Source organism: Chelonia mydas, chromosome 25 (assembly GCF_015237465.2).
Source record: "Chelonia mydas isolate rCheMyd1 chromosome 25, rCheMyd1.pri.v2, whole genome shotgun sequence".
Taxonomy (NCBI): Eukaryota; Metazoa; Chordata; order Testudines; family Cheloniidae; genus Chelonia; species Chelonia mydas.
Window position 1 is genome coordinate 12,943,890 of NC_057858.1, and position 13,558 is coordinate 12,957,447.

At 51.8% G+C, this 13,558-nt stretch overlaps 1 protein-coding gene across 2 annotated transcripts in view; it reads left to right on the forward strand.

Moving 5' to 3' along the window:
- Positions 1-13,558, forward strand: part of KCNN1 (potassium calcium-activated channel subfamily N member 1) — a 78,347-nt gene that overhangs the window by 11,956 nt on the left and 52,833 nt on the right. The window lies entirely within an intron of this gene.

The window sequence follows — 13,558 nt, forward strand, 5'->3', positions numbered from 1 at the left end:
GAGGACAGGATTAGAATTCAAATGACCTTGACAATTTGGAGAATTAGTCTGAAATCAACAAGATGAAATTCAGTAAAGAGGAATGCAAAGTACCTCACTTCGGAAGGGAAAATCGAACGGAGGAAGACCTGGCTGGGTGGTAGCGCTGCTGAAAAGGGTCTTGGGTTGCAGGAGGTCACACTGAGCATGAGTCGACAACGTGATGCAGTTGCAGAAAAGACTCTTCTCAGGAGCGTCGTATGTAAAAGACACAGGAGGTCACTGTGCTGCTCTGCTCGGCACTGGCGAGGCCTCAGCCGGGGTCCTGTGTCCAGATCTGGGTGCCGCTCGTTAGGACAGATGTGGACAAGTTGGAGGGAGTCCGGAGGAGAGCGACAAAAGTGATCAAAGGGTTAGAAATCCTGACCAGTGAGGAAAGGTTAAAAAAGGGGGGGGGGGAGCAGGTTTAGTCTGGTGATCAGTTGTTCTCCATGTAGGATAAGGAGCAATGGGCTTAATCTGCAGCGAGGGAGATTTAGGTTACATATTAGGAAAAACAACTGCAAGGTTTGTTAAGCTCTAAAGGGGGGGTGTGGAATCCCGTCATTGGAAAGTTTTAAGAACAGGCTGGACGGGCCTCTGGCTAGCTTTCGTGGGTGATAAACCAGCTCCTTCTTCCTCCAATGCCACAATCCGGCTGGAGCTGGTGAGGCTGGCCAGTGGCTCCCCCTATTTCAGGTGAGACAGGGTGTTCCCTGCTTCTAGATTCTCTTCCCAGCAGGGGTGTGCCCTCTGGGATCCAGCTGTTACCCTAAACGCAGCCAAGGTAACAGCCTTGCCATGACCCTGCTGGGCTTGGCTTCAGGGGACCTGTGTTCGGTTCCCAGCTCTGCTACTGATCCTTTGTGTGACCTTGGACAAGTCACTGAATCTCACTGGGCCTCAGTTTCCCCATCGGTAAGACGTTGGGAACAGTTTTCCTTTGCTTTATTCAGATTGCATCCCCTCTGGGGCAGGGACAGCGTCTCGCAGGCTATGCAGCACCGGACACAAGGAGGCCCTGATCTCAGATGAGGCCTCCAGATTTACTGTAATGTAAATAATAGTAGCAGGAGCGAGCTGTGACCCTCAGGCACGGTGCCTCAGAGGTGTCGGAAGGTACCAGACGCGGCGGTGGGTGGCTAACCCCCCCACCCCTTATGTTTAACTGACTGGCGTGGGTGGGAGCAACAGGCCTGACTCAGAATCGAGCCTGGCCGAAGGGAAAGAGCGAACTGCCCTCACCGTGGGAAGGGGGAATGAGTGGCAGAGATGGGGTCCAGATCAGAAGCCCCCCAGAGTTCAGGCTTGTGAGGTCAGCCTTGGGATATGAACGCACATGGCAGGGCATCTGAGCCGCGTGTGGCTGCGATGGAGCAGGACCCCGCTCGCTCCCGTTGCCTCGGCGTTGGGGGCAATTACGTGCCGTGCGATTGACCCGGCCTCCATCAGCAACGCCCCGTTTCCCAGCAGCAGGGTAGCCAGGCCAGCCGGCAGCTTCCCAGCCAAATCTGCTCGGAGCCAGGGGAGCCCCAGCTGGCGGGCAGTGGGTGGAGCCACCAGCAAGAGCTCCACCCCTTTTTGGCTGCCAGCCAATCAGAAGGCTGGAACGTGCTCTTCTCTGGGGTGTTGTAATGGCACTATCTAGGGCCCCCAGGGGCTTAGCAGACCATGAGTCAGATTTTACCCCAGGCTACCCCATGTGCGGTTCCCATGGGCCACAGGAAGTGCAGCCACCTCTGGGGTGGGACACAGCCGCTGTCTGAGCAATCACCGAGGCATTCTGCGTCTCAGCCTGGGACCTTGGCCCAGCGTCCTTGAAGGTTTTTAGGGGCCTAACACCCTTTGAAATCCTAGAACTCAGTGGGAGTTGGGCACCCAAATATAATTGAGGAGCTGGGAGCTCACCAGAAGCCCCCCCTTGTTGTCTGGCCTGGCAGCGGTTGAAATGCGTTTACTGAAATGAATGCCTGGCCCCGGCTGCCCCCTGCGTTTTAGCCCCCGTTGTTCGTGACATGGGGAAGGAACCGGATCCGCCCCTGGCAGCACGTGCAGACTTTGCCATGCAGCCCGTGTTTGGGGGCAGGGCGGCCCTGTGCAGGGCAGGCAGTCCTCACTCTGCGTTTGCCACTCCCCCTGCCTGGGCTGTCCCAACGCTGCTCTGGGCCTCCATCTCCAGGGGTGACGCCAGCGAGTGGGGTGGCCCCGGGGGTCCCCTGCACACACACACCCTCCCTCCCCTTCAGCAGCTGCCTCTGAATCCCAGCTCTGGAAAACCCAAGAGGAGGGTGCATCATTTACTAGTGCTCCATGGCAAATAATAGACGCTGTCTGTGCGTGGGCGGCGCGTGGGGGGGGACGGGCAGGGGGTTCCCTCGGCAGCGCGCTCCGGTTCAGCTGCTTTTCCCCAGCCTTCCCATGCAGCAATCGCCAAGCCCTTGCGAGAAACCTCTGCCTCCCTGCACAGGAAAAATCTCCCGACAACCGGGCGCGCCCTGTCTCTTTCCTTGTCTCTCTTCTTCCTCTTTGTCTGTCTGTCTACTTCCCTAGATCCTTGTGTGTCTATTTATTCCCAGCTCTATTTTCTTTCTTTCTTTCTTTCTTTCTTTCTTTCTTTCTTTCTTTCTTTCTTTCTTTCTTTCTTTCTGCTGAATCTCTGTGGAATAAGGAAGGGTGAAAAATCTCCCAGGGGAATTGAATCCGCAGAAATGTTTGCGCATGAAAAAGGGTTTTGGACCCCAAAAGGACAATTCACTGGCCCCTCTCCTGCTCTGGCTGAGGCTGGTGTAAATCAGGGGTAACTGCACTCCAGCCAAGGGGCAATAGAGGCGAATTCAGTCTCAGGGGTTATGGCCAGGGGAAGGTGCCTGGCCCTGAAGGCCGTGGGCATCCTCTTCTGTTGGATCTCTGTGCATAGGGCCAGGGTCCCGTTCTCTTGGATTGGATCATCTACGATACCCTGCCATGTGCAGGCCATGCCCACAGGTGACTGATCCTTCTCCAGCTGGTCTGGGAGCTGGGTGAGGCCCAGGGGGGCGTGTGACCGCATGAAGCATTCTCTCTCCGCTAGTCATACAGGCACTAACGAGGATTCCTTCCCCAGCATGCTCCTATTTAAAGCCTATGACCTTTCAGTGCCCACCCGGGGGCTGGAAATCAGCACGTGCTCTGGAAACCTCCATCCTCCCCAGCCTCTTCCTGAGCCTGGCCAGGGCGCGTCACTGCAACTGACAGTCAGCAAGGACTTGTGTCGGGGAGCAAAGGTCCCCTCTCCAGCATGTGGGGCTGCCAGATGGGTCTCACCAGATGAAGAGATGGGGGGGAGGGGGAAGGAGAAATGGGAGCCTTTGTCCATCTCCTGTCACAGCCCCCTCCTGCCCAGATTCTCTTATCTTCTCTACCACACTAGATGTGTGGGGTGAAAAGCATCTCTGGGATGCCGGCCTCATTGGGACCCAAGAGGTCCCTCCCCATCCACTACTTCCTTGGGGAGGTTAGGGACAGAATCATCATAGAATATCAGGGTTGGAAGGGACCTCAGGAGGTCATCTAATCCAACCCCCTGCTCAAAGCAGGACCAACCCCAACTAAATCATCCCAGCCAAGGGCTTTGTCAAGCCTGACCTTAAAAACCCCTAAGGAAGAAGATTCCACCACCTCCCTAGGTAACGCATTCCAGTGCTTCATGAACCTCCTAGTGAAAAAGTTTTTCCTAATATCCAACCTAAACCTCCCCCACTGAAACTTGAGACCATTACTCCTCGTTCTGTCATCACCTACCACTGAGAACAGTCTAGATCCATCCTCTTTGGAACCCCCTTTCAGGTAGTTGAAAGCAGCTATCAAATCCCCCCTCATTCTTCTCTTCTGCAGACTAAACAATCCCAGTTCTCTCAGCCTCTCCTCATAAGTCATGTGTTCCAGTCCCCTAATCATTTTTGTTGCCCTCCGCTGGACGTTTTCCAATTTTTCCACATCCTTCTTGTAGTGTGGGGCCCAAAACTGGACACAGTACTCCAGATGAGGCCTCACCAATGTCAAATAGAGGGGAACGATCACGTCCCTCGATCTGCTGGCAATGCCCCATCTTATACATCACAAAATGCCATTAGCCTTCTTGGCAACAAGGGCACACTGTTGACTCATATCCAGCTTCTCGTCCACTGTAACCCCCAGGTCCTTTTCTGCAGAACTGCTGCCTAGCCATTCAGTCTCTAGTCTGTAGCGGTGCATGGGATTCTTCCGTCCTAAGTGCAGGACTCTGCACTTGTTATTGTTGAACCTCATCAGATTTTTTTTGTCCCAATCGTCGAATTTGTCTAGGTCCCTCTGTATCCTATCCCTACTCTCCAGCGTACCTACCACTCCTCCCAGTTTAGTGTCATCTGCAAACTTGCTAAGGGTGCAGTCCTCAGTCTGACCTACTGGGGTAGGTCAGAACGTTCCACCATGATTTGATGTGTTTGTACAGCGCCTAGCACAATGGGGGAGGGGGGTAGCTTGGCTGTCACCAAATAGATGATTTAAAATAATGATTAATAATAATGTTATTGGGGACTGGGCAACACCTTCTGCTGGGTCACTGCTGGCCACGTCAGTTCCCCTCTGTTTGGGTCTGGTTTCTAATAGGAGATAACACATAACTCTTGATGCTGGTGGGGGGGCAATTTAAAGGGGGGAGCACGTGACCACCCCATGCATCCCCTCTGGGAGGGCGTAGACCAAGGGAAGTGGCAGATTCTTCATCTCTTGATCAGGGATGTCATTTCACACCAGTGTGGGTGCCAAGGATGGGGAGACACAAAGTTGTGTCATCACATAGCCCATGGTATGGGGTTGTATTATATTCTACCAAGTCTGGCTGCGGTGTATGCCAAAAGTGGAAAACATAATGGAGCACACAGACCTACAGAAAGTCTGGGGCGGTGGAGAGGGGGAAGGCAACCAAGCCTTGAGGGGGGCAACTGCCCCCTTTGCCCCATAGCAAATGATGTCCCTGCTATCGATGTCCTCAGATCCAGCCTGGGTGGCCTCTCTGGAAGATGCTTTAGTCAGACCCATGTCGTTGGGCTCCCTCCAGGGATGACAAGTCTCTGGTCTGGGCTGCACCAGAGGCCGGAGCAGGTGATCTAATGGTCCCTTCCATCTAATGGGGGTGTGAGTGGGTGCCCGGGAAGGAGCGATTAATTGTCTGAGTGAGGTGAGCACTGGGGTTCTGTGAGACTGGGTGGATGTGATTTCTAGGTGCTGTATATTTATATATAAAATCATTGTTCGTGCTCTCGCACCATGCTCCCTGCTGAGCCTGGCTGTTGGCTGTCATTAATCCTGACTTCACGGTGCTGACGTATTTTGCTATTAACAAGGAGAGAGAGTTTTTGTCCTTGGTCATTTAAGAAAATAGCATCCTTCCAACGGGGAGGATAGTCCAACTGCTGGGAACCCCTCTGGCCTTTGGCACATCTTTTTCAATTTTCTTCACGTCCCCAAAGCCTTATTTAAGAAAGAGCTGCTGGGAACTAAACTCAGGGCAGATGCGAAAAGCGTTGTCTTACTCTCTGTTGCAAGAAGCAAAGTAACTGCAGTGGGCTGGTCTCTTGTCAGCCTTTGCAAGCTAAGCAGGGTTGAGGCTGGCCAAGACATGGAAGGGAGGTTGTTCCTTATGAGTCAATCCTTCAGCTGTGTCGTGGCAGGTGCCACCACATATGATGGTGCTTGTTCAAGATCCCACATCCCCTCTGTGCAAAGTGCTTCTTATCCCAAACCACTGCACAGCTGCACCCCAGAGGAGGCCGCATTTCCGGTTCAGAGGAAGGGATTTTTTTCAGTAGAGGGTTTGTGACCCTGAGCTGGGCTCTCCGCATGGAAGAATGTTTTATCTCAATGTCTATTAAGATGATGTATTAGCCAGGCAGCCTCTGTATTAGATAATGCAGCTAAGAGGACAGAATGTCCCTACCTGGTACAAGATTGGTGTTGTTCAACATGGTCATGAAGGGTCTGGAAAAGGGGTGAACAGGGAGGTGGCAAAGTTTGCAGATGGTACAAAGTTACGTTGGAGAGTTAAATCTGGAGCTGGCTGTGAAGAGTTACAAAGGGATCTCACTAAACTGGGTGACTGGGCAACAAAACGGCAGATGAAATTCAGTGTCGATAGGTGCAAAGTAATGCACATGGGAAAACGTCATCCCAACTGTACACAAACAACGAGAGGTCTAAATGAGCTGTTATCACTCAAAGAAAGATCCTGGAGCCATCGTGGAGAGTTCTCTGAAGACATCTGCTCACTCTGCAGCAGCCGTCCAAAAAGCGACCAGAACGGAAGGCGCCATTAGGAAAGGGATAGAGAAAAGAGAAAATAAAAGGCCACTATCAAAATCCGTGGTACACCCACACCTTGAATACTGCCTGCCATTCTGGTCACCCCATCTCCAAAAGGGTATATTAGACTTGGAAAAGGTACAGAGAAGGGCAACAAAAATGATTAAGGGTATGGAACAGCTTCCATATAAACTGAGATTTAAAAGGCTGGCACTACTGAGCTTAAAAAAGAGACGACTAAGGGGGGCTATGACAGAGGACTATAAAGTCATGACTGGCTTGGAGAAAGTGAATAAGGACGTGTTATTTATCCCTTCACAAGAGCCGGGGGTCACCCAATGAAATCAATAGGCAACAGGTTTAAAATAAACACAAAGAAGCACTTCTTCACACAACGCACAGTCAACCTGTGGAACTCATTGCCAGGGGATGTTGTGAAGACCAAAAATATAACGGTTCAAAAAAGAATTAGCTAAATTCATAGAGGATGAGTCCACCAATGGCTATTATCCAAGCTGGTCAGGGATTGTCCAGGTGTCCCTAAACTTCTGTTTGCCAGAAGCTGGAAGTGGACAACACAGGATGGATCACTTGATAAGAGCCTGTTCTTTTCATTCCCTCTGAAGCATCCGTCCCTGGCCACTGGGCTAGATGGACCATTCGTATCTGCATTGTTACTGCCAAGGGATTTTCATGCTCTAGGGGCTGCAGCTCTCATCCTTATGGCTCCAGGTAGATCTTTTGCACCCTGGGTAACACCGCTGGTACAAGGAGGGGCCTCTGTATCCCATGCGCTAAAGCAGGACAGAACCTTGTGGCTGCTTGAACTGGGGTTTGGAGAAGGCAGCTTACTACAGCGGATATAGCTGTGCTGGGGAAGGGGTTCCCAGAGCAGGACTATCTTGGTTGTGGGGGGAGGGTGCTACACAGGACGGGTAGGGCTGGGTTATGGGCGGCTGGGAAGGTGTTCATCATGGGCTGAGCCGGGTTGCAGGGGCTGGGGCTAGAGGTAGGTTTTGGAGGGGGATTCTCATGGCACGGAGAGCTGGGTTGAGGAGCGAGTGGAGAGGTTACCTAGGGTAGACCTGGCTGGGTGGTTGGTGGGTGGGAGGATGTGCATGCTGGATGGAGCGGGGTTGTTGGTTTTCGGAGGGGTCATCATGGCAGGGATGTGAGTGGGGCTGGATCACAGTAGCAATTCTTTTTGTCCAGACTCTGGAGCGTTCGAGCCCCGTAAACCCCAGAGGTGCCAGGCCGGACATTTTCATCAACTGTCATTACATGGCCGGGCAATACGTTTTCCCTGGTGGAGATATTTGTATTGATGTCCTGACAGGTTGAAAGATTTAATAAAGCCCATTTATGATGACAGCAATATAACCTACTCGTGAAACGTCGGCTAAGTGATGGTTAATAAAATATTTACTTGGATCCATCTCAGAGGACCATTCGGAGATGCGGCACTGCGCTCTCCCTGACCTAATTTGGGAGCCCACAGGAAGCGCTGACCCCAAAAGCTGCTCCAGCCTTGATGCGTCTGAAAAGCCTCTTGCTCCTGTGTCTCCACCGCTGTGGTCGGAGGATCCGTTGCTGTGGTGAGGGTGGCCACTGTCAATGTACGAAATGGGAGAGAAGCTGGTTTGGGGTGTTTCCAGCAGCTGGAGGAGCAGCTTCTTGAGGATTGCAAGCTAGAGAGAAATGAAATCGCAGGTAACATATGAAAAGCTGGGAGTGGTGTCTGGTTATGAGAGCAGGGAACTGGGAGTCAGAACTCCTGGGTTCTATTCCCAGTGCTGTTGGGGAATATTGCCTAGTGGTTAGTGTTCGGTGGGACTGGGAGTCAGGACACCTGGGTTCTTTGATTCACATGTGACCTTGAACAAATTGCTCCTGGGCCTTTGCTTGCCCCAGCCAGAAGATGACACCATGTTTGTGGGGGGGTGGGGGGGTGGGTTATGAGGATCTGTGGAGGTTGGCAAAGCGCTCAGGAAAGAGCCCAGAGAAGAGCTGGGTATAAAGTCTGCTGGCTGGATGTCTTGGGGAGGTGCTGAAGTCGCAGCCCCAGCTGAGCTGCACTAGAACCAAGTAATTCTGGGAGTCGTGGCTCTTCCTTGGGTTTCTTCTGTGCTCCCCTGGGGAGTATTCAGGTGGGCGAGTAGCAGCGCAGGGACAAACCTGCCCGTTAATAGAGCTGCCAGCTTCCTGGTGCCTTCGCCTTCTGTCCCCGTGCCCGAGGGGCCGGGAGAATGACACAGGCAGGGACGTGGAAGGGGGAAGGGAGGGATAAGCTGATTCTCATTTACCCCTTACCTGCCCAGTTCCAACGGCTGGAAAGTAATGAGGCCAAGGCTAATAAAAGTTCTCCAGCCCAGACTGGGGGCCTTGTGGACAGTGTGAAACCCGCAACCTCTGTCATCCTCAGAAACCAGCTAATAATTAAAACATGGTGCCAGCGATGGGATTAGAAACCAACGCGGGCACTTAAGAGCCAGACCTGGAGGGAGCATTAAGGCCCCACACTATCCCTGGCTTTCACCATTAGACATGCTGCCACTCCCAGCTGGGAATGGAACTCAGGAGTCCTGGCTCCCAACCCCCACCAGCTGCTCTAAGCACTAGGTAACGCTCCCCTCTGATCTACATGTAGAACGGAGGAGTCCTGACTCCCAATGCTATCCTGCTCCTTCCACTAGAGCCCACTAGGGTCCCAGCACCCTATGGGCCACTCATAGGAATGCCCTGGGAAATGGGGCCAGCTCCCCACCAGTGCTGCCCTGGCTCCTGACATCCAGGGCAGCCCACACGCCCAGTTGCACATTCAGCCTTGGGCCTTCTGCACAGACGTTGCACTTTTCCCTTGTCCACTTGATCCTGGCACGAGAAGGGTTAACAGGCTTTGGATTCTCCAGCCTTGTTCCCCTTTCCCCCATCCCTTTGGGTTATGGGTGAGCCAGGTCTGGGTTTCCTCTCCCCTCCCCCCGCCCCCATCCTGAGCCACCGCCTGTCTCAGGCCCAGGTGGCTCCCCAAGGACTCCAGTCCATTGTGTGTTGAGGCATCAGGGCTCTGTGCTTTGGAGGCTATGCTGCGTTAGCTTCCCTCCCCAGCCCCACACAGGAGCCTTAAGAAAGTGCAGCCCTGGGAGCTAAAGCCCTGATCTTGGCTGGGGGCGGTGGGACCTACCAGGCTCCCCCCCCCCCCGTGTATCCCCTCTCTGCCCTGCCCTCCAGGACTCGCTCTCTGAGCAATTGGTGCTGGAGAGGGGAGACGGCTCCTCTCACCAGCCCTGGGTTGTCCCTCTCCATCACTGATGGCTGGTTCTCTCCAGCTCCTCCTCCTGAGGCATGTCCAGGCCATAGTGAAGATGGGGCAGCTCGGTGGGATGCAGAGTGGAGGCGGAGGGGTGGGATGTCTTGTGGATCGTCCCTGCTAATGAACAGAACACGGGAAGTCCTGGCCAGTGATGCTGGACAGTGGGAAGACAAGGCCTGAGTGCATCGGGAAGCATAACAGGTGGATGCCCCAAAGTGAGCGGCAGGAGTGATGGGGACAGGCAGATTCAAAGCAGGAGCCACTGCGCTTAGTGAGAGCAGTGTCCCTGTCACCCTCCCTCCTCCCCATCTCTGTGGTGCACCCTCCCCCCCCCGCCCCACACCCCCGTTGTGCCGTGTGATTCACCTAGGGCTTGTCTTCACTGCGGAGTGAGCTCAGGTTCCAGCTCCAGCTAGAGTCCCGTCTACACACAAACCAAACCCTTCACTCCAGCACAGTGGTGCTTTTACCAGCAGTTGGCCGGCCGGGCAGGGGGTCCAAGCTACAGCTCAAGTGAGCACAATGCATCAGCGGCTGACACAGCCTCTCTGTGCAACCCCAGTGTTATTTCAGCAGGAGGCTGCTCTCACTTGGGCTGGGCTAACACCTGAGTGGAGTTAACCCTGCAGTGAGAACAGACCAGATGGCAAGCTCTTTGTGGGGAGGGGGGACAGGGGACTGCCTTTCATTGCCTGTGTATACAGCACCGACCACTGGGGGGTCTGGGGGTGTGGCAGCTGATTGGAGCCTCTAGGCCCTGCTGCAATCCATCCAGCAATCGTGTGCATTTGCAAGGCAAACGGGCCCCACACTTCTTAAAGGTCCTGCTTTTAATTAACGTGAATCAAAACCTTCTCAGAGATTGAGGCCTGCTTCCCCGCTGCCCTTGCACATCATGCAATTGTTTGCACCAGTGCAAAGGGAGCGTGACCACTCTGATCTGGGAGCAGTTTGCACCTTCTTAGCCTGGGTATCAATGGGTGGCCAAGGCTTGGAGCGATGAGGGATCAGGCCTCCTCTCTCTGGCTGGGTGAGTCCTGCTCTAAGGACGTGTCCTTCCTAGCCAGTCTGCCAGTGTCATTTTTCCTCCCCATCAAAATATTAAAAAGAAATTGGAGACCATTTTTGTGCAATAAATTTGGCACAATGGAGAGAAAATGATCTGGCTCTGGAGCCTTGCCAGCATCCCCATATATAATACTCAGTGGCTGGGTGTTTGCCCTCCGCAGGTAGTAAAATATCCTCTTCTGTTCTGACAGTGCTGCTCCCACCTGGGACTGAATAGCAGGCTGCTTGTTCATGGCATTGCCTCTGCCCCAGAGAACAGTGCCCCCCAGCCCCTGCCCCCAGCCCAGGTGCTTTGGCTTTACGAGGAAGGGAAACACGCTATCATTCGAGAAGGCAGCTGCACCCCTTGGTCTGGGCCAAATGATCAGACACAGCAAGTGTGCCCTAGGAAAGCCACACGTCAGGCAGGGTATTCTCCCACTCCCCTGGCACGACCCAGCTGAATAGAATCCAGGTTCCTGGCTCCCCATGCTGGGCCTTCACAACTCCATCCTTCCTCAAGATGGCCAGGGCCATGCAAAATATTCCTAGCACCCCTTTATGCCTCATGCCCCCAAGTATTCCTAGCACCCCGTCTCAGTCATCCTAGGTGTATCTGGTTTGGGGGTTTTGTTACAAATTTGCATTGTGTTTGTTTGTACGCTTGGGGGAAGTTTTCAAACTTGAGGCTAAATTGTCCAGAATTTGCAGTATTTTATAAAAAAAAGTGATTCCAGGTGAAACTAACTGGTCTCATCTTTATTTTATTTACTAAGGCCTTTGATGGTGCAACATACATAGATCCAGACCAAAACCAATGGTCCTGATCCTCTTGCTTACACCAGTTTTATATTGATATAACCTTATACGCTGCAGTGGAATCATTCCTGATTTCCACCAGTGTGAGCGAGGAAAGAATGGTTGAAATAAGAACCCGATTTTTAACAAGGAGGGGAATTAAGCATTGGAACGACTTACCTAGGGATGGGTGGATTCTCCACAGAACCTCAGAAATATAGAGTTGGAAGGGACCCTGTCAGATCATCAAGTCCAGCCCTCTGTACCGAGGCAGGACCAAGTACACCTAGACCAGCCTTAGCAGGTGTTTGTCCAACCTGTTCTTAAAAACCTCCAGTGATGGGGGTCCCACGACCTTCCTTGGAAGCCTGTTCCAGAGCTTAACTACCCTGAGAGTTAGAAAGGTTGTCCTAATATCTAAGTTAAATCTTCCTTGCTGCAGATTTATCCCGATCTTCTGTGGACAGGGAGAACAATTGCTCGCTGTCCTCTTTATAACAGCCCTTAATAGAGCTGAAGAGTCTTATCAGACCTGCACCCCTTCCCCCTTCTCTTCTCAGGAATGCACATTCCCAGCTTTTAAATGGTTTCCTCCGAGCTCAGGGTTTCTAACCCTTCGATCATTTTAGTAGCTCTCCTCTGGACTCTCTCCAGTTTGTCCCCATCTTTCTGAAGGTGCGATGCCCAGAACCAAACGCAGTGCTCCAGCTGAGGCCTCACCAGGGCTGAGTAGAGCAGGACAATTACCTCCCGTGTCTTACATATGCCACGCCTGCCGATACAGCCCACAATGATCACTGCATCACATTGCTGACTCTCATTCAGTTTGTGATCCACTGTAACCCCCCAGACCCTTTTCAGTTGTACTGTCACCTCGCCAGTTATTCCCCATTTTGTAGTTGTACATTTGATTTTTCCTACTTTTGTGTAGTACTTTACATTTGTCTGTATTGATTTTCATCTTGTTGATTTCAGACCAATTCTCCACATTGTCAAGGTCATTTGAATTCTAATCCTGTCCTCCAAAGTGCTTGCAACCCCTCCTAGCTTGGTGTCATCTGCAAATGTTATAAGCATACTCTCCACTCAATGATCCAAGTCATTAATGAAAATATGGAATAGATCTGGACCCAGGACTGATCCCTGTGGTACCCCACTCGGTGAACCATTGATAATTACTCTCTCAGTACATTCTTTCAACCACTTGTGGACCCATCTTCTGTTTTCATCTAGACCATATTTCCCTAGTTTGTTTATGAGACTGTCATGTGGGACTGTGTCAAAAACCTGACTAGAATCAAGAGATATCACATCTCCTACTCCCCCCGCCATCCACTAGGCCAGAAATCCATCAAAGAAGGAAATTGGTTTGGTTTGGCATGATTTGTTCCTTAGAACCCCATTATCTTCTAGGTGCTTACAAACTGATTGCTTTCTAATTTATCCCAGTATCTTTCCAGGTATCAAAGTTAAGATGACTGGTCTATAATTCTCGGGTTCCTCTTTGTTCCCTATTTTAAAGATAAGTGCAATGTTTGTCCTTCTCCAGTCCCCTGGGACCTCATCTGTCCTCCAAGGGGTCGCAAAGATAATTGCTAATGGTTCCGAGATTGCTTCAGCTAGTTCCTTAAGTATCCTATGGTGAAATTCATCCGGCCCTGCTGACTTGAATACGTCTCACTTATCTATATTCTTTAACCCATTTCCACTTGCGGTCCTTCCTCCTTGTTAATATTACTTGTATTGAGTATCTGGTCACCATTAACCTTTTCAGTGAAATCTGAAGCACCATAAGCATTAAACCTCTCAGCCTTCTGGATCTCATCCATAATTAGCTCTCCTTGCCCCTTAAGTAGAGGACTTCCCCCACTTATACCCTTTTAAATGAAGATTGAATCTTTCGAAAAGACATGCTCCAACTCAGCCACATGGTGCAGGAATGACAGGCTGAAATTTTGTGCCCTGTGTTAGGCAGGAAGTCAGATTAGCTGATCATAATGGTCCATCTGGCCTTTAAATTTGAGTCATTAATTATTGCAAGAGAAAAACAGAATCTTAAACTCC